The sequence below is a fragment of the Rattus norvegicus genome, chromosome 7 (assembly GCF_021556685.1).
Source record: "Rattus norvegicus strain SHRSP/BbbUtx chromosome 7, alternate assembly SHRSP_T2T, whole genome shotgun sequence".
In the NCBI taxonomy this organism is placed as follows: Eukaryota; Metazoa; Chordata; class Mammalia; order Rodentia; family Muridae; genus Rattus; species Rattus norvegicus.
In genome coordinates this window covers 117854612-117862606 of record NC_141540.1, presented here as the reverse complement: position 1 = coordinate 117862606, position 7995 = coordinate 117854612, and positions in this window count along the sequence as shown.

The window sequence follows — 7995 nt, the reverse complement described above, 5'->3', positions numbered from 1 at the left end:
CACAGACCTGGGTAGAGTGGAAGGGCCACGCCCCCAAGACGTGACGTGACGACCTCCGCTACGCCGCAGCGGCCCCTTGAGGTCGCCTGGGGCATAGCCTCATGGGAGATACCAAGAGGTGAGTTTTAACCTCGTTTGTTTATTGTTTGTGGATGTTAGGGAGCAATTTTCAAGAGTCGGTTGGTTCTTGCTTTCCACCTTCTGAGGCACTGTTTTATTTCTGTTGCTCTGTGCACGTGCACGCCAGGCTAAGTTTGCGGGCAATTTTCCTCTCGCCCCTCCTACCTGATAAAAAAAAAAGCACTCATTGTAGGAGTGCTTTTTACATCGTTCCCAGAACTTCCTAGGTAGTAGCCTATATTCCCAGAATGGCTCTTTAATTTTGTCAGGCTCTCTTTCCTTCCTGAAAAGTGACGGTGTAACTCAAAGCTGACAGTTGGTCATTTTCGCAACTCCTCAGTACTCACTTGCATAGGCTGCAATGACAGCTTGACAGCACCTGTTGAGCCGGCCACTTAGAGAGCCAGAGACAGCCTAGCTTTCTTGCCAACTATGCCAGCTAGAGTCCGGGTTCTGTGTCCCCCTATTCTTCACGCTCCATGATACCCACTCCTTCTACAAATAGTCTTCTAGAGGGGCCCTTACCACCTGGTTCCTCAGGACACCCCTGCTGTTCCTGCTTTCCTAGCCACAGGTGTCCTTCTCAGCAGCTGTCCCTTAGGGCCAAGAGACCATCTTAATTTGATCTTTGTGTTCTTTGAGGCCATCTGAGCCTCATCCCCCACCCACCCACCCACCCACCGGCTGGGGCTGGGAGGCTGACTTCTGGTTGAACATGGCTCTAAGCGGGCTCTAAGATGGTGTCATGCCTTCAGTCCCAAATTGGGTTTGGAGTGCCTGGCAGGGGGCAGAGTGTCAAATATGAGGGGGTTAGGAAAGTCTGTGAGTCAGAGAGTCTAGGGCAAGGGCACCCTTCAGTTCATTCATTCTGGACCTGCTCCTTGCCAGGCCTAGGAAGTACTTGTAGCTCAGATGTCTGGGGGCAATCTGAATGTAATGTGTGTCAGGGACAAAGAGGATTCAGGGTGCATAAAGCCCAAGACTAAAAGGCAGAAATGGGTGACCCGAGACCAGGCTATTCATAAGCACATGGGAGAGGTAGTTGGTAATAAGGTCCAGATATACAGCAAGGAACAGATCAAAGTCCTGTGAGGTCACACCTGAACCAGGGAGACCTAGCTGGGAGCTACCAGGAACCTGTTGGAAAGTCTTAGGGCCCCAAGCAGTCCTGGCAACACCAGGATACCTATTTAACCCATACCTTTCCAAACATTATAGGGTACAGTCTCGGCCAGCAGTGTGTCCCTGAGCATCTGCAGCAGTTGGAAGCCTGTGTATTTTTGGTGACATATGTCAGGATATATACATAAAGTCACTCGGGTACACAGGGGCTCAGAGAGCAGGAGGTCTCAAACCTCGCAGTGTGATAGGCTTAGCCATGAAACTGAAAGCCAGGGTTGGTGCTTGGGTGGTGGAGCGGTAGAGAAGTGACCCCGAGGCAGAGACGTTCAGAACTGGCAGAAGGTGTTTGCTAATAAAATTGGTACTGTGGAGAGAGACGAGTAGGAAGCCAGGATTTCCTAAGATCCAGCTGGCACAGCAGTTAGAAAGGGGTGGCACTAACTGGGGACAAGGTGCAACCTGTTTGGAGACGCCTGTGTGGGCATGTCCAGCAGCCCCCTCAGGAACACTAGCTACTGCTAAGACACAGGACAGCAGGAGCCAGCAAATACAGGGATCTCCACTAGCAGAAACTCTTGTATTCCAGTGCTTGGTCCTACTCTGGCTACAGCTCCAGAACCTACCGTTTCTTAGGCTTTCAGCCCAGGGAGCTCCCATCCCACAAATGAAGGCTGTGAACTCTCTCTCCCACAGTGTAGCATCTTTCCTCCCAGATCTGCTTGGTAAACTCCCAGTGTTTTGTCCCCAGGTTTTGATGGGCAGACTGGAGGCTGAGGCTTGGTGCCCAACTCTCAGGACCTTAGGCCTTGAAAGCTATGACTATCGTTGTTGTGTTCACCGTCATGTACACTACTGTGTGCATCGACTGTAAAGGACTTTTCTCCGAGATAACTGCCACTGGCTTCAGGAGTTTTGCTGAGCCTGCTCAGAAAAGAGCTGCCTCCTTTTTTTACCAGCAGGTAGACAGCATCAGGAGACCCTCACCACAGTATCTGGAGGACACCCCTCCCAACCATCTGTGTGCAATTCTGCCCTAATTGCATGTGGCCTTGGGGTCCTGGGGGAGAGGTGAGAGGATAGAGATAGGGAAGGACTAAGAGAGGAGGCACCATCTATTCAGCAATGCGAAAGCCATGATCCTGTTGGATAAGGCTTTCCAGTGCAGGCTTTTGGGTAGGAGCACCCACACTCCACTAACTGACTCCTTATCCATGCTGTGTAAGGAAGCCCAATAAAACCACTGGTTCTCTAGAGTGAACTTCTGGGGATTTATACCTGGGTTTGTCACTGGGACCTTAGAAGGAGGTGTGGGGGGGGGCGTTAACATCTCCTCCTGAAAAAGAACTTTAGCAACAGCTCCCCCCAGAAGACTCTAGTCTTTCTCACCTTCCCCTCTCAGGGACCCTAGTAATCCTGACTTCTAGGGGAAATGTATCTGGCCTATCAATGCTATCCTCTCTGTCTGTCCCTCCTGTCACAGAAGCCTCCTGGCACAGAAGCTTGGCCCTGTCCTCTCTGTGTAGGACCAGGTCACTTTCTTCTTCTCCCTCAATGGTCTCACCCACTGGATCTCCACAGTTGAACTCACACACTTGAATTTGCATCTACCAATCACAAGCGAAGCCTCCCGTCTTTCTTGGTGTGCTGATTATTTGGTGCTGGGCTGGTCCTGAGGCAAGCCTACTAGTTCTTCTCCTCTGTACACTGTAGGTAAACAGACACCCTACATGGGCTTCTTATACCTCCCAGGTGACTTTTCGGCCCTCACCAGTGGTTAGGGCTTCCACGACCATCTGGGATCTCTTAGTCCTTCCACAACAAGTTTGCTGAAGCTAACTATTACCATGACTACCTAGCCTTCCTCCAGCTGTGCCTCTAAGGGACCCATCCACAATGGCTGTCTCTGGAATCCATTGTCGAAGGCTCCCTTCCCAGCTACATGCCTTCTTCGCTCCTTACATCTTCCACTGAAAGGCAGCCAAGAAACTGGATCGACAACCAGGAAAGTAGCTAGCGGGGATTGCCCGGAGCCTCATCCCTGTGCAAACACGTATACATAAAACTGAATTTTAAAATTAAAAGAGCATAGACAATGGTCCAAGAGACCACTATGCTGCTTTGTACTGTTTCTTTCTCTTCTGTTTTTTTTTTTTTTCTTTTTTTCGGAGCTGGGGACCGAACCCAGGGCCTTGCGCTTGCTAGGCAACCGCTCTACCACTAAGCCAAATCCCCAGCCCCTCTCTTCTGTTTTTTTTTTTTTTTTTTTGGTTCTTTTTTTCGGAGTTGGGGACCGAACCCAGGGCCTAGGCAAGCGCTCTACCACTGAGCTAAATCCCCAACCCCCCCCCTTCTGTTTTTAGATTCATTTCTCTCCCTCTCTCCCTCCTCCTCCCCCTCTCTCCCTCTCTCCCTCTCTCAGCTACACTAGGGTTCATGGCTTCAACAACTGAAAAGAATTTCACAACCAGCTATTACTCTGAAACAGAGTGGGCTGGAGAGGTGGCTCAGCAGTTAAGAGCACTGACTGCTCTTCCAGAGGTCATGAGTTCAATTCCCAGGAACCACATGGTGGCTCACAACCATTTGTAATCAGATCTGGTGCCCTCTTCTGGCCTGCAGTCACATATGCAGGCAGAATGCTGTACATAAAATAAGTAAATAAATCTTTAAAAAAAGAAACAGAGTTGGAGATTCTTTTAGCAGAGTTTTTTTTTTAAAGATATAAATTATTTTATGTGTTGTGAGTACACTGTAGCTGCCCTCAGACACACCAGAAAAGGGCATCACATCTCATTACAGATGGTTGTGAGCCACCCTAATGGTCGCTGGGATTTGAACTCAGGACCTCTGGGAAGAGCAGTCAGTGCTCTTATCCTCTGAGCCATCTCTCCAGCCCAGGGTTGGAGATTCTAATAAAGATATTTAAGCATTACAATAAGAGAGGAAGAGAGGGAGTCCAGGAGAACACGGAACAGATCCAAAAGCATATCAGTGAGATTTTCTGCAGTAGGGTGGAGTAGGAGGGGCTTGCAGAAAGCTAAACATACCCAAGTATATGTATGGGCTCCGCAAGGGAGGCTACAGAGTGATGCAGACACAGATGTGGGTGTGAGCTCTGATTAGTCAGTAAAGGTTATTTGCTCATTTATAAGCAATGACTTTAATCGGTTATGTTTAATAAAGACCCCCAGTACTTGGGAAAGCTGACAGCTGACATTTATTTAGCACTGTTTGGATTTTGTCTGAGCTGCATCTGAATGTCAAACAAAAGCTATCGACTTTATAAATGGTAATCTGTTCTTCGTATTATTTTTTAAAAGGTTTTTTTCTTACTTTTTTCTTCCCTTGGAGACAGTAAGTTCCAGAACAGAGTCACAGGACAACACTTTAAATAGACAAGGTTTGCCTTGAGCTCACAGAAACACATGAACCTCTACCTCCTGAGTGCTAGGACTAAAGATGTGTACCTCCATGCACAGTTAAAGATATATTTATGGAGATTTAGTTATTTTTATGTATATGAGTACACTTCAGACACACCAGAAGAGGGCATCTGATCCCATTACAGATGATTGTGAGCCACCATGTGGTTGCTGGGAATTGAACTCAGGACCTCTGGAAGAGTAGTCGGGTGCTTTTAACTGCTGAGCCATCTCTCCAGCCCCCAAGATGTATTTTTAAATGATTTTTTATGTGTATATGTGTATTGGTGTGTTATCTGCATGTGTGTCTGTGTCAGATCCCCTGGAACTGAAGTTAGACAGTTGTAAGCCACCGTGTGGGTGCTGGGAATTGAACCCAGGTCCTCCAGACAAGCAGCCAGTGCTCTTAACAGCTGAGCCTTCTCTCCAGCCCTCTACAGATTTAGTTGTTTTTTTGTTTTTGTTTTTGTTTTTGTTTTTGTTTTTCGGAGCTGGGGACCGAACCCAGGGCCTTGTGCTTCCTAGGCAAGCGCTCTACCACTGAGCTAAATCCCCAACCCCCAGATTTAGTTTTAATTGTGTGTGTGTGTGTGTGTGTGTGTGTGTGTGTGTGTGTGTGCGTGTGTACATTCCTATGGTTTACATGAGTATAAGTGCTGGCAGAGGCCAAAAGAAAGAGACGGTTACATTTCTATGAGTCAGCCGATATTGGTGCTGGGAACTGAGCTGGGGTCCTCTGCACCAGTAACAAGTACCCAACTGCTGAGCCACCTCTCCAGGTTCCTCTTAAATATTTATAAGTAGTTTTATCTTTTCCAGTTGGGTACAACCCTTGCCAGTTAGTCACTGCTTTAACAGTTGGAGATTTCTTCTTTTTTTTTTCTTTTCTATTTTTCGGAGTTGGGGACCAAACCCAGGGCCTTGAGCTTGCTAGGCAAGCGCTCTATCACTGAGCTAAATCCCCAACCCGGAGATTTCTTCTTAAAAATCATTTCCTCTTAAGACATTCTTTTTTTTAAAGGTAAGGACACTATCACTGTCTTCAGACACACCAGAAGAGGGCATCAGATCCCATTACAGATGGTTGCGAGCCACCATGTGGTTGCTGGGAATTGAACTCAGGACCTCTAGAAGAGCAGTTGGAGCTCTTAACCACTGAGCCATCTCTCCAGCCCTCTTAAGACATTCTTAATAAATTATACAATAACCACAAAACTTATTTTGTTATGAAAGACCCCCGGAGCAGGGAGACCCTCATTCAAGTCTTGGGATGACGCGACCCCCCCCCCCAAGAACTCACGTAAGACAGTCCTTGCTGTAATTTACACGAGGTTTATTGATAGGAACCAGTGCACTGGGGTCGAGACTCGTATCCCACACAGGGGCACAGGAGTTCAAAGACCAGTAGCTGGGAGAAGGGGTATTTAAAGGAAGAAGCCACAACCCAAGGGGGCAGGGATGGCATCATTGGAAAATCACAAGGAGAAGCTTCCTGTCTCTCAAGATTGCTTAACTTTATGGTATGGTCTGCTAGTTCCTAGGAGTACCTGCTTCTCAAGGTTGTTCTCTAAGATTTTAATCTAACTTTATGGTCTGCTAGTTCCTGGGAGAAGCTTTCTGTTATCTTTATTAGGTCGGGAATCGCATATTTAAGGGCCTTATCTTAAGTCCTTTTATCTAGTTTCTGGGAGAGCAGGCTCAGGAAATGTGACCTTTTACTTACAGGCAGAGAGCAGGGTCTGGAATTTGAGGTATTTAGGGCTTCTTAGGGGTGAGACAGCATTTCTAAACTTCTGACTTTTTGGGCTGCATTTTTTATTCTTTCAGTTAGAATATACTTCAGTCTATAATGTTTATAATCTTGGAGCCTATATTCTTTTTTTTTTTAAGATTTATTCATTTATTATATATAAGTACACTGTAGCTGTCTCCAGATACACCAGAAGAGGGCATCAGATCTCTTTACAGATGGTTGTGAGCCACCATGTGGTTGCTGGGAATTGAACTCAGGACCTCTGGAAGAGCAGTCGGGGCTCTTAACTACTGAGCCATTTCTTCAGCCCCCAAGGAGCCTATATTCTTATTGGTTAATGTTGTTGTAAAATATAAAATTAAAAAAAGTATTGTGGTCTTTTACCTGCTAGGTCTGCACCGTGGTGCCCCAAGATATCTGCTAGATATCTTGATGGAAACACATCCCAACTTCGCCGCAGCAGCCCAGTGTCTCTAGTCACCGCACACTTTCTTACACTCAAACCCTCACATAAAAGAACACACAACACAATAATCTTAGATCCAATTGATAAGATATAATTGCCCACTTAAACATACAATCCATCCATCCCTTGAGAACATAGTTTCTTTAACACACATGGCAGAAGCAGAAGCAAAACTAAGAAGGGTCCCATAAGGGAAGATATCAGAGTAGTCATCCAAGGAGATCTACTAAACCAGCTCTCGAACCATGCCTGATGTGCTTCTCGGTCTCTCTGTCTTTTGTCTAACCTTTCTCTAAGTTTACTCATGGAGTCTTTAATTACTCCTGAATGGTCTACATAAAAGCAACATTTTTCCTTTAGTGTAGCACACAGACCTCCTTCTTTAAGGAATATCAAGTCTAATCTTCTCTTATTCTGAAGGACTACCTCTGACAGGGAGGTTAGGGATTCTTGGAGGTCACTAAAATGTCTTTTTTACTCTTTCTATATCTAAGTCAATGGCAGTTCTGGATTCTCCATAAGCCTTGTGTTGCAGGGCAACAGCAGATGTCCTTGTAGCTGCCCTTGCAGCACCTAGACTCAGCCTTAAGATAGCCCTAAGTAATTCTCAACTCTCTTTTGTGTCTTACTAAGTCTTTAGCATCAGGATTCCAATCTGGACACTATCTGAACCTACACACCAAGGTCATGACTGCCTTTTAGAACTTCTAAACTTATACAGGTTGTGATCCCTGCCTGAGGCACAGTCCCAAGAAGTGTTAGGAGTACTAACATATACAATGTTACATCATTTGCAATAGAAATCAAGCCTATCCCCACACCTATCCCAATGGAACCTAGGGCAAACATGAAATTCTTTTTTCTAAAGCACACTCCTCAAGTGAGCATTATAGTAACCCCACCAGTCACATCTCTGATGTACCCACTTATTTGACGTGTAGGTCCAGGGAGCTTTTTGAAGATCTGAGTGTCCCTCTAGGTCCCAGCTCTCAGCCCCAACAGCTAGTACACGGCTGGTGAGGGCTGAGACTTGACGGCTGTCAGGGTGGTCAGTAGCACCAAGTACAGTCCTTTCCAGTGAGGCTCGAGTGTCTGGGCTCCGTGTCATTGTA